Here is a 26158-nt window from a genome sequence, read left to right on the forward strand (position 1 = left end):
GGTTTCTGTGCCAGGCCTGGAATGTGGACTCTGCTTTCTGGGTATGTTTAGAGTCTCAATTAAGGGGCCAAAGTCCACCCCTTTGTCCTGACTTGTATACAAGGATCACTTGCTCTGAGTGAGGCCTAGAACAACTGAAGGAGGTACGGAGATCACACATTGATCCCTTCTTAAAACACAGCTAATCTGGTACAATTCTTTTTTTTTTTCCACATCTTCCAGAATCTGGTGGGTGAGAAACCAGTTTAGCCACAAAGAGCTTAGTGAGCCTGCACTAGAAGCTTTGTCTCAGGCTCAGTATGAGTAAACAAGAAAGGATATTATTTTTTTAAAGAACAGGCAGAAAAAAAAAATAGTGCCTTAAGACATTTTTTTTCAGTGGGTCAGGCTTTATCAAGTCTAAAAATGAAGAAAAGAATCAAGCTTGGGAGTCACTTAGCAAAGTCTTTATCCAAGTAATAATGGCCAACAACAAAAATCAAAGGAAAATGATGTCACATAACTTACTCAGGAACACAGTGGAACCCAACCATTCATTTTTAGGAAATGGTTATGTTAGAGCAATAACAATCCAATAGGTCAGAAAACTAGAGCCCCCAGGTCAAATGCAGCCCTCCACCTGTTTTTGTAAAGTTTCATTGCAACATAGCTATGTCCGTTTGTTTACAATTTTTTATGGCTACTTTCTACTAAAATGACAAAGTCAATATGGTTGTGACAGAGAAATAATATCTCAAAGCTGAAAATATTCGCTATCTAGTCTTTTTAAGAAACAAAAGTTTGCCCACTCTTGATCCACCAGATCAAAGAGCATAAAATGTACCTTGCAAAACAAGCTTCTTAGTCACAGGGATAAAAGAAAAGAAAAGAGGACTGTGGCCGGGTAAATGGCAGGGGATTGGACCCTGATGGGCTAGTCTTACCAAATGGGGCACTGCACCGTTTGGCTTGATAATTTTGCCTCTCAACATGCACCAAGCCTTAATTAAGCAGCCGTTATGGGCTGGGCATGCTTGTGTGTGTTATGGAGATAGCAGTAAACAAAACAGACCTTTTGCCCAGTGAAATTTACTTTCTCTTTTCCTTCAGCATATAAACAAGTGGGTGAATACGTGGTTTGTCTGAGGAGGCTAAGCACTGGGTAAAAACCCAGCAGGTGGAGGTGACGGGAAGCAGAGAAGAGCTGCTGATGGGACATGTAGAGATGGCAGAGTTAACCGGGCAGATACACAGAAAGCCTTAGTGGGGACCCCTCGGCAAGGAACCGTGCTGGGTGAGTGAGAGAGGAGAGGACTTTGGGGGGCTTCACAGGCCATCCTAAGAGCTTGAAACGGAGCTGTTTGGGCATTTTCAGCGGTTCAAATGTTGGATGAAGCTCTCTGTCTTCAAACCCCTTGCTCCTAGGTGTTTCCTTGGTTTGGCCTCAAAGGGTAGCGGGAGCGTGTCTATGTGTCTGCCCATGTGTATGCATGCATGCATGTTATATGTGTGTGGTGGGGGGAGGCGGTGTGAGGCTTTTAGGAAGGGGAAATTTTCTACCTACAGCTCCATGTGAAATCCTGGCTTTCAGGTAACCCAGATCATTGTCAGTGTGACAGAAACCAGCACCCCAGAAGCAGCAATAAGAACAGTATGCATTTAGGATCAAGTTCAGATTGATTGCGAAAACACATAACTATCGTATTTCTGGTTCCCTGATTATGTTTTCTGCCTGAGTAACTACCTAGATGAGAGTTTGAAAATGCACCATTCAAGTCTTGCTGCACAAAACAAAATGACCAGTGAACAAATGCTGGTTAGAAGTGATAGAGCCCAAGGGGTGGTCATGAACTCTAGGTGATAATCATCCTTTTGCAGATAACTCTGGGCACCATGTGGATAAAAGGACACAAGACAGCAAGCCATTCTGGAAAAATGTAGACTAAAAAGTGGAGAATCCCACATTGCTTCAATAATATGCTTTTGCCCAGATTTATTTAGGTAGTTGACTCAACACTTCATTTAAAACTGTAACAAATTGACTGTTTGTAGCAGAGGCTCTAGAAGAGCAAGTTCATTTATACAAGATGAAAAGTCCACTGAACTGCCCAGAACTCCAAGTCCACCAACAGATGGGAGAGACTCAGCAGGCCACAATCACAGGAACTGTCAGCTGGCCTCCCCACCTGTGCTTTGAATTCCAATATTTCAACCTTTGCTGAGACATCTGGTCACACACAATACCCTCCTGCATGGGAAGGTCACCTGGATGCTTTGTACTTGGAGAAACTGCAAACCTAAAACTTCTCAGCAAGAAAAACATGTCTGACCAAAGCGTAAACCAGACACTTGGCACCCGCTCTCTGTGAGGCAGGACTCCCCGACTGGCAGGAAAACCACAGTAAAGAACTGGTTATGCTGCTAGAACACATTCCATGGGCTGTCCAAGGCTATTTTTATTTTACAATAAGATACAATATGTTCCATGAAATTGTCTATCCTGGGCACTTTTTTATTGTATCTGCATACTCATTAATCCTGGAAAAATCACAGAGGATGTCAATAATTTAAATAAATGCACTATATTTGGGTGGGTTTATTAAATTCAACAGCAATAATAATATGCACATGTAACTTTTATTATAAGCAGAACACCCACAGCTGGTACCACCTGTTGACTATAGATAGAAGCCATTTGTGGGAGAGGCCATTTCAAGAAACTGAGTCGTAGGAAAACTGACTTTTACGGACCAAACACTGAAGTATAATGTTTTCTAGCAAAAGAGATGTATTTTAAAATCTTAACTATTTTTTAAAAGAGAAGTCAACTTTGAAAGCAATGTTTGATCAAGAGTTTGGTCAAAAAAAAATGTACTAAATCCATCTAACAGAGCATTCCAGGAACTTTCCCTGTAAGAAAATAAATGTTTCTGTTTTAACTTAGACTCCATAAAAATTAAAATTGTTTTGGAGGAAGAAATGGCTTCCCTGTAACATAATGGATATTCAACAACACAGATGCATCGTGAGAACAACTTTCCATCCACCTCGAAAAGGAAAACAGACAACCGGTGTAAGATTACGCCTGAAGCCCAGACCGTGCGTTAACACTCGAGTTCAAGAAAAAGTCCCCTGCTAATGCCTAACTTGTTATCACACCACTTTTGCTTTTCCAGAACTTCTTAGCTACTTTTTAACCATTTCCAGTTAGAAGAGCTGCAAAGAGTGCATTAAAATCCAATCATCAGGCTGTCTCAGGAAAGCCTAGAATTAATGAACTTTGCAAATTCCTCCTTGTTTTTATCCTTTACAGACTTTGAAAAATCTAGAGGTCAAAAGAGGGTTAGCCATCTGAAATGCCATGGTGAAAGGCTATGTTTCTTGATGCCCATTTCAAAAAAGAAAGAAAGAGAAGGTGGGAGGCCAGTAATCAGTGTAATTGAGCTTCCTTGGTGGAAGAGAGTAGAAAGGAAGAATACTTTGAAATGAAAAAATGAATTAAGGAGAAAGAAGAACATATAGCCCTAAACTAGAAGCTCTGTAAGGGACCTCAGTAAAAGTAATTCTCATTTATGCAAATTTACACCTCATAAGAAAACATAAATAAACCAGGATTCTTTTTCCAATTTTTTAACATCAACTTTGCTGACAAGATCAGGAAACTGAAGCCAAACATCTGCATCAAATGATAAATTCACTGCAGAAATGTCCTTTTTTCCACTGCAAGGCAGTCGCAGCAATGCAGACACACAGAAATGCTTTCTGCTTCTACTTAAGGGTGAACTGAGGTCCAAGCCGACTTCTCCAGGCTAGCAGTGGTAGCACTTGTATTTCCTTTGCAACCCAAATTTTTAGTTTAAGATAACGTTGGGGGACTTGGCCTTTCTCATATCTTTGGCTTGCTCCCTGGTCTGCAAATATCTTGCACCTCTCTGTGGTACCTTGTTCATTTTTCAACTATTATTTTTATTTAGCTTTTATAGAGTACCAAAAATGTGGTTGAAGTTAGTACCTTTTCTGACTTTCCAGCCACAATGGAAACTTTCTTAAGCTCTTCAAACACAAGAAAGGGAAAAAAAGAAAAAAAGAATGAATCAGACCTTATGTGCTCATATTCTCTGACTATGAGTCCTCAGGGTGGCAGTGGGTGCCCTAGAGAGTAGGATGCCTTACCCAAGTGTCCTAATTGGCTATTGAGTTTTCTGTCCTTTCTGGCTTGGTGGCTTTGTGACCTTGGGATGGTCAGACAACCACCTGTAGGAATTCAGCAATGATTGCAAGCATCAATGTTGCAAAGAAAATGTCAAATCAAAGAATCCTTAGAGGTAAGTGTAAACATGCCTCCAGGAACATCCAGCTCACTAAATATTAAAAGCAAAATAAGAACAGTTCATCAGAAAGCTTCCCCTTCATGTGGAGAGGTATTTTTTTGGTCTTAGAATAGCAAGCCAATAACAGCTTCTATGGCAAATGAACCTTCACACAAAAGCAGACAGATGGTCACTGTTGTGTGTTGTACTTATTGGTAGGACTTTAACTTATAAACTTCCTAAGTGATTTGCTTCTCAACTGCAGGTCAGTTTTAACCAGGGAGCAGCATCTGTATACAGAAATACTTCCTGAGGGAAAGGAAGGTGAGAGGGATGAAGAGAACAGGAAGGGAGAGACATTTTTTTCCTCACTAAGCCCTGGACAATCATGTATTGGAAAACACTTTTATCTAATCATTCTGGATTTTTTTCAACCCTTTTTTCCTAACATTGGGGAAAATTCTTATAAATAATCTTTCAGATGATGTTCCTCCCAGGGCTTAAAACATTACAGCCTGAAAGTCAAAATCAGGCTAGTTTTTTTGTCTTGCAATTAACCAAAGGAAACACCCTCACGATCAAGGCTGTAAGGTGTCTGTATTCACATGCTGGTGTTGGCAGTGGGGAGCACATGCCCTGGGTCCTGGTGTGGGCTTAGGGTGGCTCTCAGCTCTGTACTTGCAGCTTTCATGCTGCTCAGTCTGCCTGAAAAGGGATGCATGGTTACAGCTTAGTGGACCTGGTAATGTTTGAGCACCATTAACCCTGATGGAGAGCCAAGACTCCTTTTCATCCCCAAATGAAAAAAAGCCTAAGAAGGACATGGCTTGCATGGGCGAACCTGCTGCCTACAAGCTCACCTCCATTCTCAGCTCTTTCCATGTTAACTGTTAGGTCCTCCACTGGGCAGCTAAACCACTGCATTTCTCATTCACCTATGAGCTGTTAGCTGAATACTGTTGAGACTCTACAAGAGTCTATATTAGTAACTTTCTGTCACTGCAACAAAATACCTGATATAAAATATTGAAAGGTAGAAAGGCTTATTTGGATTCAAGTTTCAGAGGTTTCTGTCCATGGTCACATGGATCAGTTGTTTGTGGATCAGGGGTGAGGGAGAACACCATGGGGCAGGAATGGTGACAGAGGAGGCTGTTTACATATGTGGCTAGGAAGCAGAGAAAGACAAAGGACAGGGACTGCAGAAAATACATTCTTTGCAAAGGCACACATCCTGTGACCCACATATTCCAACTAGGTCTCACCTCCTAAAGTTTCCATCACCTTCCAATCGTGCCACCTGCTAGGGCTAAGCATTCAACACAAGAGCTTTTGGGGAGCATTCAAGATCCAAACCGTAACAGAGTCTGACTCCACTGTGAATGTCTGACAGTTTTCAAGGCCCACCGAAGCCTCTTCCTCTGTTGGCCCACATCTAGTAAGCTGATAAGAAAACCTATTGCTCCTTCCTTCAGAATTGATGGCAAGTTCAAACCCTATAGTCTGAGCCTTCATTATCTGCCCCAAACCTGTCTCTTTTCCTTGCTTCCTCACCTTATATTTGGTCATTTCAGAGCCTGCCTTACCCTCTCTGGGAAACCCCATCATGTGAGAAATAAGACCACCTTCTTGGTGGATGCAGTGCGGTGCCATCAATCACAGCACCTGAACCAAATTTTGGCTGAGAGGGGTTCATCCTGTCCCTGGAATGTCACCAGGTCCCCGATTACTTGGCTCTGCTGTTTTGGGAGGAAGAGGGACATCATGGTGGACAGGAAGGAGGAGGCTGCTTAGCTCATGGCAGCGAGGAAGAGGGTGGGAGAAGGAGAGAGAGGAGAGAACTGAAATGAATTGGAGTTGAAATGCCCATTCTTCCTGTTCATTGCTTTTCACTGCCTACTGTTGGTTGAGAACCAGCCAGCCTCTTGTAACACGAGGCAACAAACCAGTGTTAAGAATGACTGAGTAGAAAGAAAAGAAGAACCAGGTCCCTGATGACATTGCGAGTTACCATCCCCTCCCCCCAGACTGCTTCTTACCTTCCAAGTCCTTAAATTCAAGCTAATTTTGCTCAGCCACTTGTGGCTGAAGATAGTCCCAAACATAAGTTTATGACTGAATCATTTCACGATCTCATAGGTGGAAATCAGTATTTTTTCTGGGATATGAGCAGGTGACTAAGCCATTCTCTGTGGGCAGTCCTATGGTAAGGGGAAGTCACTGGACATTTTTTGTGATGAACTCATTTTAGGGGGAGCAAAGCTACATCAACTCACAACAAAATTACCTGCTTTTGTAGCTGGAAATGTTCTGCCAATTAGTGTAGCAGTCATCTTTCTCTCACTATAATGAAATATCTGAGATAATCAGCTCATAAAGAGAAAAGATTCATTTGGCTCACAGTTTTGGAGCTTCCAGTCCAAGATCTGGCAGACCCTTGTTTTGGGTCCTTGGTGGGTGCACTAGACAACTATGAGGAGAAGGGGCAGAAGGCCATAGTTTGGATGTTGGATAGCTCCAAAGGTCGTAGGCTTGTCCCTAGAGTGGCATTTATTGACAGGTGGTAATATCTTTAGGGAATGGAGCACACTGGGTGGTCCTTATGTCATGGGGGAGGTTTGTCCTTAGAGTGGACAGTGGAACATTGGTCTCTTCCTCTTTTTCTGTTGCTCCCTGGCTGCTAAGGCAAGCCGTTTGGTCTGGTACTGCCACATGCTCCCTCCATGCCGTGCTATGTCTGAGCATGGAGAAAGTGATCTAGCAACACACCTAACCTGCCCAACAGGTATTGCTTCTGCCTGGATGGCTTATTTGTGAGTCACAAAACACCTCTGTTGCCAGCTTTGCATTTACTTACATTCTTAGACTTGCCTGACTTAAGATGCTGAACAAATTTAAAATTTAGAAATAAAAAAGATTATAAAAAACATTTACACGTTATTATACTTCCCAAAATAGCACACGTTTTTATGCATAAACTCCTATTTTCTGAGCTAAAGGCCTGGAAGAACTAGAGCGTTCCTAACAGTGCCAGTGACAGCATTCAAGCTGCGGATTGCTAGCCATGGGAAGATCCAGCATTGAAGCAGTCTTGGTAGATTCCATGGATCTCTGTCCTGTCCAAAAAGGGCTGACAGTTTTGAAACTGTCTTTAATGACTTGGAGAAGACCTTTGGACTTAGCCTCAGGCAAGTCTTTAAACAGATCACAAGTATGAAATCACTTAATTACTATTGTTAAATCTTGCTAGAAAGAAGTTTCTCTTTGATCTACTAGGAATGAGTGACTGCATATTTTATAGTACTTATAGATTTTTTGTTGTTGTTCAAAATATAGCCTGAGGCTTATAATAGATATAAATGTGATATATTTATCAATAGCAGCACAGAGGAGGCAGGAAGGAGCAAAGTTGTGTTAGAGTAAGGCAATGGCACCAGATGGCAACTTGAATCCACAGAAACCAATGAAGAGAATAGAAAGATAAATAAGATCAGGATAACAAGTTCTACAAGTGTGTATTTGCTCTCTGTTCTTTTCTCAGCTTCTTCAAAAGACAGAAAATATATGAATTAGCAATTATAAATACATTATTGGGCTGGTCTACATAGAGTGGTTACAGATATATAGCAATATTTCACAAAGGGAAGATGAACATATGGAGCTATATAGGCATAAAGTTTATATTAAGTTAATATAAATCTAAAATCAATTATGAGAAATTAAGATGTATACTGTGAGCCTTAGGGCAACCACAAGAATTTAACTCACACAAATAACAACAAATATTGGCCAGGATATGGTGAAATAGGAGCCCTTATTATACACTATTGGTGGGAATGTAAATTAGTACAATCACTGCGGAAAGCAGTATGGAGATTCCTCAAAAAACTAAAAATAGAACTACCATACCATCCAGCAATACCACTCCCAGCAGATACCAAAAGGAGTGTAAGTCAGTATACAAAGAAATGCTTGCACACCCATGGTGATCGCAGCACTGCTCACAATAGCCCAGCTATGGAAACAGCCCAGATGCCCTACAACTGATGAATGGATTAAGAAAGTGTGGTATTTATACACAGTGGCATATTAGTCAGCTATAATAAAGAATGAAATTACACTGTTTGCAGGTAAGTGGATGGAACTGGAGATCACCATGTTAAATAAAGTAAGCCCCAAGCACAGGGAACATTTTCCAGAATAGTCCATATGCTAAGCCATAAAGCAAGCTTCAATGAATTTAAGAGGTCTGAAATCATACATAGTATGTTCTCTGACCCCAATGGGTAAAATTAGAAAACAATAATGCAAGGAACTTGGGAGAAGTCATAAATATATAGAAATTAAACAAAATATTCTTTAATAATCAATGAGTCAAAGAAGAAATCACAAGGAAAATTAGGAAATCCTTTGAGACGTAATGAAATGTACCAAAACTTATGGATGGAGGCAAAGCAGCACTTAGAACAAAATGTATATGTATAAATACTTATCTTTTTTTTTTTTAAAAAAAAAGAAGGATCGCAAATCAACAATCCAAACTTCTACCTAAAGACACTGGAAAAATAAGAGAAAATGACACTTACAGTAAGCATAATAAAGCAAATAATAATAATCAAAACATTAAATTAATGAAACATATCAGAAATAGCATATAGGAAAATAATTTAAAAAACAAAATTGATCAAATTTTAGCTAAACTAAGCAAAAAAGAGAGAAGACCCAAATTATTAAAATCAAGAATCAAAGAGGATAGATGCCCAGGAATGGTATCACTGGATCATATGGCAGTTCTATCTCTAGTTTTTTTGAGGAATCTCCATACTATTTTCCATAGTGGTTGTACTAGTTTGCATTCCCACCAGCAGTGTATAAGGATTCCTGTTTCTCCACATCCTCACCAGCATTTGTTGTTGTTATTACCCTTTAATATGGCCATTCTAACTGGGGTGAGATGAAATCTAAGTGTTGTTTTGATTTGCATGTCTTTTATAACCAGGGAAGTTGGGGACTTCTTCATGTATTTATTGGCCATTTGTACCTCTTCCTTTGAAAATTCCCTGTTTAATTCATATGCCCATTTCTTCATTGAGGTGTTGATCATTTGGGGGCTGAGGTTTTTGAGTTCCCTGTAGATTCTGGATTGTAGTCCCTTATCAAATGAGAAGCTGGAAAAGATTTTCTCTCATTCTGTGGGATGTCTCTTGAGTCTGGTGACTCCTTTGCTGCGCAGAATCTCTTTAATTTGATGCAGTCCCATTTGTTCATTGTTTGTCTTAGATGCTGAGCCTTTTGAGTTCTGTTTAGGAAGTCGTTTCCTATACCTATCTGTTCCAGTATATTTCCTACTACTTCCTGAAGTTGTTCCAAAGTTTCCAGCCTTATATTAAGGTCTTTGATCCACTTTGAGTTGACTTTGTTACAGGGTGAAAGATAGGGATCTGGTTTCAGTCTTCTGCATGTGGATATCCAGTTTTCCCAACAACATTTGTTGAAGAGGCTGTCTTTTCTCCATCATGTGTTTTGGGCTCCTTTGTCAAAGATCAGCTGGCTATAGATGTGTGGGTTTATGTGTGGATCTTCTATTCTGATCCACTGGTCTTCCTGTCTGTTTTTGTGCCAGTACCATACTGTTTTTATTGTTATGGCTCTGTAGTATAGTTTGAAGTCAGGCATTGTGATTCCTCCAGCACTGGACTTTTTGTTCAGAATTGCTTTGCCTATTTGAGGTCTTTTGTGTTTCCATATGTATTTCAGGATTGATTTTTTTATCTCAGTGAAGAATGGCATTGGGATTTTGATAGGGATTGCATTGAACATGTAGACTGCTTTTGGTAGTATGGCCATTTTCACAATGTTGACTCTGCCAATCAATGGAGTATTACTCAGCCATAAAGAACAATGACATGTGGTTTGAAGGTAAATGGATGCAACTGGAGGACATCAGGTTAAGTAAAGTAAGACAGGCTCAGAAACACAAAGTCCACATGTTTTCTCTTATACATGGAAGACAGATCCAAAGATAAATACATACACAAAAACAAGCATGATCATATACAAACTCAGATTAGAACATGTTTGTAACAGCAGAACAACTGCTCCATGGAAATCGGGGAAAGAGGGAAAGGAAAAGGGAATGACAGAGCATCAGTAATATCGCCTAACATAAGATGTGAAGGGAGAGGATATAAAGATGTGTGTTGAAAGCTGTTGAAAAATGGGGAGTGGAAGGTAAAGGGGTAAGGGAGAGTAGTAGAAGGGGTTGAACATACCAAAGTAAAATACATCTACAGTAAGCATGCATTGAGACTCCCCTTTGAACATCATTCAAGTATTAATAATGAAAGACAGGATTGTACAGTACAGTATATGGGAAGGTACTAATGGGAGAGCAAGGGTGAAGGAAAGAGAGCAAGGCAATGGTATATGGTAGATGGACTTCATACACCTATATGAAACAGAGCTAAGAAACCTCTTGCAATTGCTTTAAGTGGGGTGGGGAGGGGCTGAGGGGGAGAGACAGTGGCAGTAATATAAATAATGTACAATATAAGTCTAATAGGAATTGTCACTATGAATTTCCCCCTGTATAATGAATATATTCTAATAAAAAATTGTAAAAGAAAGGGGGAGCATCACTACTAACCTTACAAATACAGAGTATTGTAAGACAATAGTATGAATAGTTAAGGACATAGATGAAACGTACAGAGTCCAAGAATCACATGAACTATTATAATTGACTCAAAGAGAAATAGAAAACCTGAACAATCCTATAATAAATTTAAAAAATCAGACTGCTAACTGAAAACCTTCCTTCAAAAAAAAAAATCCTCAAGCCTAAATCACTGTGCATTTCACTGATATTTAAAGGAGAATTCTTTTTTTAAAAAAAGACCTTTTAACAAATCAAAGAGGGACCCATTTCCAACTCATTCTTTAAGGCCAGCATTACACAGACAAAAACAAACAAATATATCAAATGTAAACTTCAAATTAATATCTATTGTAAACATAGACAAAAAAGAAATCTCAGTAAGATAACAGCAAACCAAATCCAGACCCCTCTAAAAAGGATATTATGGCATGAATGGTCATACATACTTTGACCAAATGGTATATTAGCAGGGTTGTAATATACTTGACCAATATGCAAAGGTCAATTTTATTGCTATTTGCTAGAATGGAAAAAAATAGAAATAGGAAAACAATTTGATTTATAAGAGAATCAAAAGAATAAAATGCTCAGGAAGAACTGTAATAAAAAGTGTAAGACTTGTACACTGAACACTTAACACTCCAGTGCACTTGCATGCTAGCAAAATGGTGAAAGGAATTAAAGACTGAAACAAATGGAAAAGCATCCCATGTTTACAGCCTAGAAGACTTGATATTGTCAAAGTGCAATATTCCTCAAATTGATCTGAAGGTTCAATGTTTTCCCTATCAAAATACCAGATCACTATTTTTCAGGAATCGGCAAGGTAGTTCTAGGTTTATACAGGAATCCAAGACAATCTTGAAAAAGGGCAAAGCTGAAGAACTCCCACTTTCTGATTCTGAAAGTTTTTATAAAACTGTATCCCTGGCACAAAGATGGGCACATGGATCGTTACACAGAATTGAATCTAAAAGTAAATCCTGACCTTCGTGGTCAATTAACGTCAGCAAGCGTTCCAGGGGGGATTCCATATTATTCAAAATAGATCATAGATCCAAATGTAAGACATAAATCTATGAAACTCTTGAAAGGAAGCATAAAAATAAACTTTTGTAGCACTAATGGAGTGGTTCAAGTGGTAAAATGCCTGCTTATCAAGTGTGAGAACCTGAGTTCAAACCCTAATACAGCACCCCCCCAATTTTTTTTGTTAGGTGGGGTTAAGAAAAGCCATGAATAAAACATAAAAAAACAAAATGGCAAAAGAAAGAAAGCGGGTACATTGGATGTTAGCAAAATTAAAAACTTTATGTTGCAAGTGAAAATCCCACAGAACGAGATAAAATTTTGGCAACTTGTATATCTGATAAGTGACTTGTACCCAGAATATATAAATAATTTTAATAACCTTATAGAAGAATAAATGAGGTAAAGTGGATAATAACTCGGAATGGGCATTTCTCCAAAGAAGATAAACAACCAGTCAATAAGAATCCAAGGTGTTCTACATTAGCTATTGAGAAATGCAAATCAAACCCATGGTGAGACAGCATTTCAAAACCACTAGGATAGCTGTAATGAAAAGACACATGTGGACAAAGACGTGGAGAAATCAGACCTGCAAACATTGCTGGTGGTAATGCCAAATCATTGAGCTTTTGGAAAACAGCTTAATAATTTCTTAAAATGTTAAACACAGAGTTATTGTATACTCCAGTAATTCTGTTCTTACAACAATCCCAAGAGGAATAAAAATATACATCCACACAAAAATTTGTACATCCATGTTCATAATAACACATTTAGAAGAGATCAAATGGTATAAACAACTAATGCCCATTACTTGTGAGTATACTAATAAACGTGATATGTTAACACACCACGTTATTCAGCCACCAAAAGGGATGGAACAGGGTTGAACCTTGAAAATATTCTAAGGGAAAGAAGCCAGGCACAAAAGGTCCTGCATTGCATAATTCTATATACGTGAAATTTGTGATAGGAAAAAAACAGAAAGCAATTGGTGGTTGCTTGGGGGTTGATGAGGGACAGGGGGACGATGAGGACATGATGATTACAATGTTCCTGATTCTTTTTGGGTGATGAAAATGTAAAACTAATTGTGGTGATCTCACAGTTCTGCGAACAAACTAAAAACCATTCACACTAAAATATATGAATTGTCCAATAAATGAATTAAACATTCGACAACTGTTAAAAAGTATAACCTGTACATTAATCATGCAATATGAGTTCTGACATCTTAGTATTTTTAGAAAAATAATTTGCTTTAGCAGCATTTATCAGTGTTGCCACTATTGATATTTTGAGCCAAATCATTGCAAATTGAGGGCCAGAGAGGCTCAGAACATTTAGCTGCACCCTAGGCAAATACCAGCTTCACTGCAGAAGCATCCTGCCCCTCAGTTATGACAACCAAAGCTGTCCAGACAGTGACAAGTGTCCCTACGGTGGCAAAATCACCCTGGGCTGAGAACCACTCTACTGCCTCACCAATGATTGGGCTGTATCTGAACTTTTTGGCTTTTACTCAAAGTTTCTATTTCTATAAGCTTAAACATTAGCCCTTACTTCCCAGGATAAAGCTAAAGAATTGATTATTATTGTTACCTTCTATGGAAATCCAAGAAAATGGTCCAGATGTAATTATAACTCTTCACAGATTAGGGCTTCTGCTATGTCTCTTGCCATCCGTACACTGTATCCCTGAGTTTGAGGTCCATGGATTCAGCCAACCAGGACTGAAAATATTTTTTTAAAATTTTGTTTGATCTAAAGATGCACAGGTCTCTTTTTCCCCCTTGTCACTACTCTGAGCAATATAGTGAGCAACTATTTGCACAGTATTAACATTGCATTAGGTATTATAAACAAGTCACAGTTGATTAAAAATACTCAAGAAGATATATGCAAGTTATATGGACATACTACGCCATTTTATATAAGGGACTCGAGCACTTGCAGATTTTGGTATTCACGGGGGATCCTGGAACAAATCCCCAAAGATGACAAGGGACAAATGCTTTAAATTGCTCAGCCTACATTCAGTAGAATCCTTCTAAATAGACAGGAAATAGAAAAGCAAAAATAAGTTCGTCTGTCACCCCTGTTGGCTTGGCAATAGAATGGGTTTATTGATACTTGTGCAAAGACCAAAAGCCCAAAGAAGAGTCCATGAAAATGTAAACAAAAGTGTTTTGTGAGAATTTAGATTTTAGTAACAGCATTTTCAGTCTGCATTGAATGAGTTTTAACACTCCGTTGATTGAAAGATGCAAAAGATGCAAGCCAAGTACAGCAAGAGGGCATGTGGTTTCTCCCACCACTGTTTAACATGGACCTTAGAAAAGAACACATTAGAAACATGAACCATGCTGAGACCCCAGGAGAAACCTGAGTCAGAATGATGAATCCTGAATGAAAGGAGAAAAACGACCAGTGTGGCTCAGCGAGTCAGCCACTGATGAAGGAAATGCATTGCTTTGTTTCACAAAGAGTGGCTGCAGACACGCATAGTCATGTCCAGAGGTAACGGAAAGCCATCTTAGTTTTATATGCATACCTCAAACTCATAGTAGTAGTGACACTGATCGTCAGGGGCTCCATTCCTATGAAGATAGTTGGACAGCTCTCACTGAAGGGCTTTCTGTGCATGACAAAATACATATAATGCATGCTGGTGACTTATCCCATAGTGACCTCAGGGCCATCTCTAAAGGTCCATATGGGAGAAGAGGGATAGTGACCACAGGTTCTATTCCGCCTTTCCACCTTCCCCCAGATCAGCATACAATGCACCTGCAATGTTCCATTTGATTGTGACTGTGTTTCATTGTGACTTCTTGCTCACCCATGCTTTCTTTTTCCTTTTCAGTCTATCCAACTCAGAGACACATTCAATGAAGTCATCAAACTCTGTTCTGAGTATTTGGTGTCATTTCCCCCCTCTCTTGGTGACTAAATTCTACATGGGACATTGTCATCTTGAAGTTCTCCCTGTCTCTCATGTGGAGGTTCCAGTTTCCCAAATCCAGATGACCTTGCCTATGTGTGAGGGAAAACAGAGGCCTCTATCCATAGAGCTGTCTATTGGGTGAGAGAGAGAGGAGAGTGAGAGAGAGAGAGAGAGAGAGAGAGAGAGAGGAGAATGAGAGAAAGAGAGAAAGAGAGAGAGAAAGAAAGAGGGAGAGAAGGAAAGAAGAAAGAAAGAAGTGCTCACAGGCCTGTGCACATCTCTCTGGTGCTATATGGACAGTGTAAGCCAGTATAAGAACCATGATCCATCCAAATTAAGCCATCAAAACCATGGATCTTAAAGACTGCTCTTCTCTGTAGACTTCCCTGTCTCACACAGGATTCTACAAGTGTTTGGCATTCAGAGAAATCAGACCTCCAGCTGTTTTACCCTGGGAAATGTAAGTACGAGGTTTTCACTGTCTCAAAGTAGGGACTGCTGGTTCAGAAGGACCTGGAATTGTTTTTACGAAGTGGAAAATCCATGGTAACTCCACACGGTGCAAAGCTGACTGGGCAAGGTTTATTTCTTGTCTTGTGTTTTTTGGAGGAATGTCGCTTTTATTCAATGAAACGGTGCTTTACCATCAAGGAAAGCCCATCTGGTGAAAACGTTCCTGAGTGTGCAGACTCCTCACTCCCTTTGCATATTTTTATCCTTCTGTTTTGCTATTGAAAGAAACACTTTCTTTTCTTCTTTTGAGGAATTTGAACAAAGTTAAATAGTGATGTGTTGACTGAAGTCATTTTTGTGTGTCATTTGGGACACCTTTGAAGTCACCTTTCCTGACTACCTCCAACTTTACATAGCCCCAACCCTCGTCCAAAACTCTCTAGCTCCTTGTGCTCAGGCCCTTCCCCGGAGGCCGGCCTCGGTCACACTCTCTGCTGGGAGCTGAGAGAACTACATTTGCTGCTGTAAGACATTTTCTGTGCCCAAGTCTTCTAAGAAAACAGGCCTCAGTATTCATGGATAAATTGGAGAGCCACGAACTTACAATTCATCATTCAAAACAGGGGGAAGGCCACCTGAGATGTCAAATTTATTTTTAGAAGAAGATATATTCCATATTTTAGCTGTCTAGCTCTCCTTAAGGCTGAATCTAGGGAAGTATTCATTAAGATCAGCTTAGTAACACTATAGGTCAGATCATAGACATTGACCTTGAAATGCCAGGGTATGTAACCAGCGCTACATCAACTGAATGACCTGAAAAAGGCCTCATGTGGAACACATTTAGAAAGGTTGCATAGCATTTTTTAAAAATGCATTGTAAAATGTTCAATAAAGGTGCTAGAAACATGAGACCAGATGCTAAAGCAAATGGGGGTTGAGTGGATTTGGGTTTTGGAAATGTAGAAGGGGCAAGGGTTGAATTCTTGGAGCTATACAAGGCAAGAGGGTGAACTGTGATTCTCTGGTCAGAATAGGACTTTATGCAGACAGGACCAGGAAATTACCTGTGCATCAATCAGTACAAAGACATTTCTGTGTGAAGTCAGGCATGAAAATAGAAAATTCTTTAAAAAATCCATCAGCACAGCCCTTTTCCAAACACACAGTTAGGGTCCAAGTTTATATTTCCCACTTTGCATAAAAATTCCCTAGGTAAGAAATCTGTATATTAATTGTCCTGGACAAATCTACCCCTTTGGAATCTTATCTGAAGCAAAAATAAAATCTCTCTTGAGGAACACTCTCACAACACAGACTACATGGGGAAAAATAGCAGAGTCTATTATTAAAAATTTAAATATACCAAGATACAATATACTACACTGGAGAGTCAGCAGGGATGAAATAAATAGAATTAGAACTGTGATAATCTGAGATAATAAAAGGCAGTCTGAAAGAGAAGATAAAGTAAATGTGTTCAAAATGATTGTACACATTGGCTAAAAATGTTTACTACTAAAAAGCAATAAAGATATTGTAAAAAACAAAAATAAGCTAAATATGCCAGAAATAAAACATAGTTGTTGAAATTAAGAGTTCAGTTGATAGATGAAGAAGAATTGCAACTGGAGAGGAGATCAGTGAACTGGAAGGGAGACATGAAGAATTTACTAAGAAGATACATGGAAATAGAGAATTAGAGAGACAAACACCTTTAATATATGTTTCACAAGTGTTTCGGAAAGGAAGTAGAGAACACAGTGACTAGGTAACATTTCAGGAAACAATTGTTCAGAATTTCCCAGAGCCCTCAGATTTAAACTGAGTCCTAAACAAGAAGAAATGAATTTAAATCCACACTTAGACACATAACCATGAATCCACAGCATAGTAAACCAAAGCTAAAATATTGGAAGCTACCAAAGTAACTTTCAAGAGAAAAAGTAGATCAGATACAAAGGAACAGCAATTACTATAAAGCAGACTTCCCAAAAAATAATAGGGCTCACAAAATGCTGAAATAATATCGCTGAAGTACAGAGGGGAATTCCCAATATGGGTAGGATTTTATATGTGCTGAAACTGTTCTTCAAAGAATGAAATAATGTTTTATTTAAACGAAGCCTGAGTAAGAATCATAAACTTTTAAACAATGTATATTATCAAAACAAAATTAGACCTATACTGAAAAAATACACCCCTAAAACAGTGGTAAGTAAACATGTGGATAAATCTAATAAGAATTGAGGAGATAAAATAACTGCAGGTGATTTGGGAAGTATTAAATGAGTTCTGTGCAAATATAAAAGTGAGGTTCAAGTAAACTGTCAGATAACTCTCCCACGGGAGGTGGCAGGTAATGATTGGACTTAAACACACATCAGTGTAGTTCATGAGAGCAGCTAAGGTGTCCATCAATATTAGAATCAAGGTAAGCAGGGATGCTAAATATTAAAGTGTCGCCAGCAAAGTAACAGAAGCACCAGGTGAAACTTACAAATGAGTCCCAGAGACGAAAGGTTGGGGAGATGTAAATAAAAACGTGCTTTTTAAGAGAAGTGGAGAGAAGAAGAAAATAAGTAAGTAATTATAGAATGTATAAAGCATAAAATGCAATGGGAGGAATTGATTTTAATGAGTAATTACAGCGGGCTGATTTAATTAATTAAGTAAATGAGGGATTTTTCAGCCAGGCATGGAGAGATCTGGAGGATTGCAGTTTGAGCCCAGCTGAGTCAAAGTTAGTGAGACCTAGCCAACTGGAGACCCTGAGTTCAAACCCCAGTACCATTAGATCAATGAATGAATGAATAAAATAAATGGTGGAATTGCCAATTAGATTTTTTAAAATCCTGCTATTTGGTGGTTTAAGCTACACTAAAAAAAGGAGAAAGGTTGTAACAGATACTAAATGGAAGAAAACTACACTAACTCATTAACGTCAGAAAAAACAGACTTAGGTGAGAATCAAAAAGGGTCACCACATCTCAAGAAAGGATTAACTTAAGAAACATACGCAAGAACTCTGAAATTCTGTATATCTGTGTAGCCAGATAATGGAGTCAAAATGATGAAAATGAAAAATCCACAAGAAAAATTGCAGACTTTAACATATCTACCTCAGGAATTAACAGAGCAAGAGAAACTACTATGTATAATAAGTTTTCAGTGAGAAAATAAATAAGCTTAATGAAATCAGCATTAATTATGATCTAGTTAGCTCCTAATTAAAGGGCACACATGGACTTTTTGTGCACCTGGGAGAAAATTGACTTCTTAATAAACCACAATCTTTAACATATCAAGGATATCATCAGACCGTGTTCTTTTGACATAATATTTTTTAATTGAAAATAACAACTTCAAGGTAGCTAAAGATATATATGGTTAAAGTATTTGAAAATTTAATAACACACTTTAAAAAACATGGGTCATAGAAAAGTTTAAAATTAAAGGCTGTTAGAAATACAGGTGTTACCAAATATTGCATCCACTAATGCCATACTTAAACGAAAATACATAGATTAGGATACATTTGTTTGGGAAAAATGTCTGCCCTAAAATTAATGTGAAAGCAGTCAAGGGGACAAGTTAGAAAAACAACAGGGTGAGCAAATAGAAAGTAGTCTAGGGGAAAAAATTAAAATCCTGAATAATGAAATGATTAAGTGAAGAAAAGTCAGTAAAAAATACGTATAAAGCGAATTTTATACGCGCGCACACACACACACAATAGAGATGATATATCAGAAGAAAGAAGATGTAAGATGAATGAATACATCTCTATGAAAAACTCATTACATATTTTTACATTTCTATTTGTCTTCGAGCCTTGGAAATTTCATCATAGACTGGTCTTGATTTTTGAGCTGTTTTTTCATGGGGTGGGGGAAATCATTTCATTTTTCCCTACAGCTGTTGGTTTTGATGGAAAATTGCATTTTTTATAACATGCACATAAGTGAATTGGAAGTTTTGTATTACATTTTCTTGGAATAGCCAGGAGTTTAAAACTTAATAGGAAAAATTGTTTGGCTCAACACTCCGTGAGCTTGGGCACCTCAGGCGCCTGGATCCCGCTCTCTGGGCTCACGAGTTCAAGTGCGCTCTGAGCTGCACACTAAGGAGCCCCTTTTATCCCAGCCCTTCCCTTTCACCACAGTGACGCGCCCCCTCATTACTGCCATTCCAGGCTCCTTTTCAGTCAGTCTTTCTTCCACAATCTTTCTGCAATATCATTAATAGTTTTGCTCAACATAAACTCACACAAGCTAGCACGGTAAGAAATTCTTAGAGATTCTTAGAGAATGAAAGACAGCACAAACCCAAGACCAAGTTGGCTGGGGTGGATGCTCCTGGCCCCAGGTGAGGTGAGGAGGAGCCAGGCTCACCTGCTCGTTTATGAGCCCTGCCTCTTATTGTGTGACAGCTAATGGGCAAGGCAGTTTCCAAGTCACCATGCAGAGGACAATGACATTAATCTTCCTCTAGGATGCCTGAGAGGGGACTTGTGGACACAACACCCTCGATCTGGTGTTGGTCCTCATTACGTCTTGGTCACACCCCCTTACTTCCACCATGCAGTAGCAGTCGCCAGCAGTCATTACCATTATGTTTATGGGATTTTATTCACCAGCTAATATGTGCCATATTAGCACATAGGACAGATGGGAGGCCCTTTTGTCAATGTGGGCACATTCTTCCTGTCTCTTTTTGTTTCCTGGCTCATGACATGAGCTCTTTGCTCTGTCATGTGGTCCTGCTCCATTGTGCGACCTCATCCCAGGTCCAAAGCAATGGAACCAGCTGATATTGGACTGGAGCCTCCACGATTCTGAGTCAAAGCAAACCTCTTCTCTTTTTAAGTTAATTCTCCCAGGTATTGTGTTACACTAGCACAAAACTGATTACTATGCTATATATTAATTCATTAATTTATCCTCCAAATAAGCACTTTATGTAGGAATTCATTATGATCTTTATTTAATAGACAAATGGGGAAGGTTGAGAGGTTAAATCAAAGGTAGGCACACCTCAGCCAGCAGGCCAAATCAGGCCATGCCTACATGCTTTCATACCCTCTGCTTACCAGGGCTGCCTTCATATGACAGTGGAGAGCTGAGTAACAGGGGCAGAGGGTCAAAGGACCCTCAGGCTGAAAACGTCCACTCTCTGGTGACCCTTTATAGAAGAAGTGTACCTGCCCCTGAGTCAGATCATTGTCCAAGTGCACACTGTTAAGAGGTCACTCCTTACGGCTGACCACCATCTTGAAATGGGAGGCATTCTTTCAGACCAAGCTTTAGATACTTTCGACATAAATGTTGTAGTGGATTTCTTGGTGTTTTGGACACTATACCTGGTAGGTTTTAGGTAGACATTGCTAGCCAGCCTCAGTGCATGTCGAATATCTCATGGTTTGGTATGATGAACATTTATTTCAGTCTCTAGTCACTGAAGGTTAGTTGGACTGGGGGTGGGGAGTGGAGGCGGGAAAAGGACTTTGCTCTTTGCAGACATTCTAGGACTGTGGCCAACAAACACTCAAGGTCCCCTGAAGGTCAACATAACATCTAGGACAAAGGATGTAGAGGGTGGTGTAGGAAGATCCTATGGCCCAGCCTGGGAGTTGTATCTGTCACTCCACACACATCCCCACAGCTCCGACAGAGCAATGCTTAGTGCAAAGGACACTAAGAAACATAGCTTGTCAAGGAAGGGAATGGATTTATGCACACCTTTGGCCAGGCTGGGCCAAAGTATAATTCTGCAACTTGCTTTTTTCACTGACTATTACACCTTTCAAATTTTAGGCTTGCTGAGCTGTGTAGATGGAGTTCATTTGGCCTTTACGTAATATTCCATTTTGTGTCTCTGCCACATTTTGTTTATGTCATCTACTGTTGGTAGGCCTCTGGATTATTTCCAACTTGAAGTTATCACAAGCAACACTGCAATAACTTGTTCCTTTGACATGCAGGAAGTTTCTAAACTGTAAATTCCCAGAAGGGGAGCTAGGTGCGTAGTTCACTGACCTGTCACTCCACCAGATGTTGCCCAACTGCTCTCTGATGTATGGAAAACAATTTACACAATTATCAGAATGGTTTAGACTTAGCTATTTTCCTGCTTGCTTATCACTTTAAGTTTTGCCCATCACCTTGACTTGTATCCAGAATATATAAAGAACTTTTCCAATTCAATAATAAAAACATGAGACACAATTTTTTAAATGGAGAAGAATTTGAGTAGATATTTCTTCCAAAAAGACACTCGAATGGGAGATTTCACACATGTTCAACTTCATGAGTTGTTAGGGAAGTGCAGAGCAAACTCAAGAAGGTGTGGAAAATCACAAGTGAGGAGAAAGGTTCGAGACACTGGACCCCATTCTCTGCTGGTGGGATTGCAGAATATTACAACTACTTAGATAAATACACTCAAGTTTAGGAATAGACTCTAAGAAAATGCAAACATGTTTCGTTTCAAATCTTATACACAGAATGTTAATGAAAGAATAATTTCTAATAGTCAAAAGTGGGACCAACTTAACTGTTTGCTGGATAAATAATATGAACTAGATCCACACAATGGAATATTACTCAGCCGTAAAAGAAACAAAGTACCCATACACGCTGATCACAAAAGACCACATATAATACAACTCCATCAGATGGAATTTCTAGAATAGGGAAATCATAGAAAAAGAAAAGAGATTAGGGCTTTATAAGGGTAGAAGAGAGGGAGAATGGGAGAGAGATTGCTTATGGGGGGGGAGGTCTCTGGGGGTAGTGATGAAAATATCTTGAAATTACCTAGTGGTGATTATTGTGCAATATTTGAATATGCTAAAAATCTCTGAATTGGATACTTTCAAAAAGTCAATGTTCTGACATGTAACTAAGATTTGATAAAGTTATTATTTGAAAAATGCTAAGAAAGCAGATAGCATTTTCCTGTTTGTCCAGGGTTTTAGATGGCCTCATTTGGCCAGATTTCTCAGTCATCTGTCAGCCTTCACTTGGTTTGTGGTAATTCACAATCCATTTGTATATGAATTCTTTGTCTGTTGGGTCTTTCAAATATCTCCTGTCTGTTAGCAGCTTGTTCTTTTAATTTTTATGGTCTTATCCTTTTTCATTTGTATGTACATTCATCCCAGTTTTTCTTGCAATTTAGAGAGATTTTTATATCTTGTTTTAAAAATTAACTTCCATACTAATATAATATAGAAATTATACTACGTGTTCTCATAGTTTCAAATTTTAAGTCTTTAATCCATCTGGAAACTTTTTATGTGTGGTATATAATAGATATTACATGTTTGTTTTTTCCACATGAAAGATGAAGTGTTTTACCATTTACTGAGTAGTAAGTCCCTTTCCTACTGATTTAAAACACTACTATCTTTGTGGTTTACCAAATTCCAAAATACATGAATGTATAGGTTTCTAGATAGTCCATTCTGTTTCTGCGAGTTGACTTAGCTGGCTTCACAGAGATATCACACTTTGAAATCCCTGTAACTTATGGTAAATCCCAGAGTGAAGATTCCCTCTTCTGTTGGACCTTGTTTTTCTTCTTCTCCTCCTTCCTCTTCAAAATTGTCATAATTATTCCTGAACTCTTAGTAATGAGTAAATGAAGATTTTCCACATAAAGTCCTGGTAGGATTTTGTTTTAAATTAGACTAAATTCACGTATTAAAATGAGAATTCCCACATTTAAGAAATGAGGCCTCATTTATGAACACCCTATCTCTTTATCTGCTAAGTATTGTGGATGACTGTTGGTAAAAGACATTTTTGTTTGTTTGTTTACTTTTTCCATAAACCCTTCCATACTTCAAAATCTTTTATTACATCCATACAGAATAAAAATATGCAAATATATATATAGTTAGTTTATCCTCATTCTTTACAGATTCTGTACTTGTGGATTTGCTTACTTGATGCAATTCCTGCCCCCAACACCGTACACAGCTGTGTACATGCACAGGTCACAGGTCACAGGTCATAGGTCAAGGGAACTTCGATTTGTGGACATGTGTGCTCCCAGATGAGGCTGAGCAAAGTTTCTGCCTTCCTAATTCTGCCCTCTTACCGTAAACAAGTGTTCTTTTCAGTCTACTTAGCGTCCTGACTTCCATATTTTTGTGCTTTTTGTTTCTCTGAGATGTCACTGGTTCAAATGCTCCCCAGTCCCTCCCAGCACAGTGCAAAGTTTCTAAGTGACAGAGGCTGTGATCACCTGATGCACAAAATATGGAGCTTAGATTCATTCAAGTATGGATTGTAGTGCTTTGGCCACAAGTTCAGTGCTAGTGAAATAATACTTATGGAATAAATGTCAAATGATATGTCTTTAAACAGAGACAAGCATAAAACAAGGTTCTGTGTTGATTGCTTAGTGGAAATGTCCAGACCAGAGGCTGGCAGGAAGCTAGCTGTGTACTTTCTTCAGGAGCAACCATCCAGTATGCATTCATGACAACACAGCATACTAGGATAGTCAATGGTGGGCATATGTACACATGATAAGTACTTAATCATTAAATAAGGATTGTGTTATTTAATAAGAGGCATTTATATGTCTCTGGAAACTTACAGTTTTGTAAAAAGGGATATTTAGAAATTATGTCTTATAGTTATTTGTTTGCCGTGTAAAGGAAAGTAATTGACTTTTCCATGGTGCTCTTCTTCCTGCTGACTCTCTCTCTAAAATCTTCAGTGCAAGTATCCAACAGGATATGTGTGCATCCATCCAGGTTTTATGGGAATGCTCGTAAATTCCACTACTAAACATTGGACTTGCTTATGATCGGTACCAGGTTTCTGACTGATGCCTTTTATTATTTCAACTGTAGTGATAGATTGTTTTCATCAGTACTCGACTTTTTGTGGAATTAATTTTCTACATATATTAAGATAGTCATCATGCCTTCTACTCTTACATCTGCTAATTGGGGAATTACATAATCAATTTTCAACTGTTAAGCCATTAACACATTCCTCTGATAAGCCCTACTTCCTTATGATGTATTTTTATGGAATCTGTATTCAGTTTGCTAATTCTTTATTAGAATGTCGCATCTGTGATTGCTTCTTTCTGTTGGTCTTATCATCTCCCCCATGCGCTGTTTTTCCGATTTTGTTACTAAGGATGCTCATGCTCATAGAGTCAGACATTGAGCTTCCTCTCTCCCTTTACTGCTCTGGAAAAGTGCAATGACATAGAGCTGTTCGTTTCCTGAGCAGGTGGTCAGTCTTTGGGTAGAACTGTCTGGAGGTGTGCGTGTCTGATGTGAGGATGCTGAATACCCCTTATTCTTCACTATGTACTCTAGGTCCTTTGGGTCTTCTTTTTCACTTTGAGTCAAATTTGGTATTGATTGACCAAGTAATGGAGTGCAACTTCCAAGGATAGGTCATAAAAGACATTGCAGCTGCCCTTACTCAGTCTAGGATCACTTGCTGTGGGGGAAGTCACCTGTGATGCCATGAGGACACTCAAGCAATTCTTTGCAGGGTCCATGTGGGGAGGGCTGAGGCTTCTTGCCACAGCCTGTGAATGAACCATCCTGCACACCCAGCTTCGGTCCTGGCCAACATCCCATCTGCAGCCTATGAGGCCTCGAGCAGAACAGCCCATGCAAGCCTCTCCAGACTTCTCACTACAGCACTGGTGAGATCATAAAGACCTGTGATTTTAAGTCTCTGTGTTGGGGGAAAATTGATTGTCCAGCCGCAGTACAATTGTCATAGCCAATCATAAATCAGTTCAATCAAACACAAAACTTTTCAGTAAACCCCCAAATTACATTGTTTTTGTAATGAGAAATACACATTTGACTGTTCCTGGGACTTGGTCTTCCCAGAAACACTAAGAGTGTTTGAATGGAGAGAGTTCACCCAGCGTGAGGCATCGCATTTCAGTTTGCCACCTTGAGCATGTCTTAACATCTGGCCAGGAGTGAGCACAAATTCCAAAGTCTAATTGCTATTACTTAATGTCTTTTTGTCCAAACCTGTCCAAGTGACACCCTAAGGCAATGAGAACTCCCACCAGTTTCCAGGCCACCAAGACATTGAGTGGTGGCCATGAGTGTTCTGGGAGGTCTGTCATGATAGCAGTACAGAAGTGGGAGCTGCAAAGAGCTCATGACTTGATCAGCTGGTCCCCACTGGGAAAGACTTTGATTGGCAGGTGTTCAGTATTCTCAGAAATGAAGATCAATGATTATGATAAGTAGATTGGGGGCTGCTAACAGTTGGAAATTTCAGCTCCTACTAAGGGATTAATAGTTAATGGCATTTTCATGTCCTCTGGGGTTACAAATCAACAATTCCTTTTTTTCCTAAAAACAAAAAAAATAATTTTTAAAATCATGGCATCTTGAAGATGACTCCTGTCATGACTAATACCATTAGCACTCAGGTGATGATAGTTTTATGACCATATTTGAGTTTTAACCTTCTATTGAGCAAGACTTAGAGGAAAGGTCTAAAATATCTCCAGAGATATGAGCATGATTTACTTCTAAGTTCTGACACAATCACACAAATTATTAAGAGGCATTAATAAAAGCCACATGAAGGAGAAATTTGCTTAGGAAAATTGAGATTTGATTTTGAAAGCCACCTAGAGTGCCTGTCCATTTCCTGCCCATTTCCTGGTTGTCAGAAACATCTTCGTGGAGCTTTGAGTTTTTATCTCTTTATGTCCCGCTGGGGTTTGCTGCCTTGCTTTATTCTTGGGGATCACTAAGAAGGTACT

At 39.1% G+C, this 26158-nt stretch overlaps 1 long non-coding RNA gene across 1 annotated transcript in view; it reads left to right on the forward strand.

Annotated features, from left to right (window-relative positions):
* Positions 1-974: 974 nt before the first annotated feature.
* LOC141423188 (uncharacterized) overlaps positions 975-26158 on the forward strand; it is a 32774-nt gene continuing 7590 nt past the window's right edge. The window contains exons 1-2 of the long non-coding RNA XR_012447841.1: positions 975-1273; positions 14846-15386. This is a non-coding gene — a long non-coding RNA (uncharacterized lncRNA). The remainder of the gene's footprint in view (positions 1274-14845; positions 15387-26158) is intronic.

The sequence above is a fragment of the Castor canadensis genome, chromosome 5, assembly GCF_047511655.1.
Source record: "Castor canadensis chromosome 5, mCasCan1.hap1v2, whole genome shotgun sequence".
Lineage (NCBI taxonomy): Eukaryota > Metazoa > Chordata > Mammalia > Rodentia > Castoridae > Castor > Castor canadensis.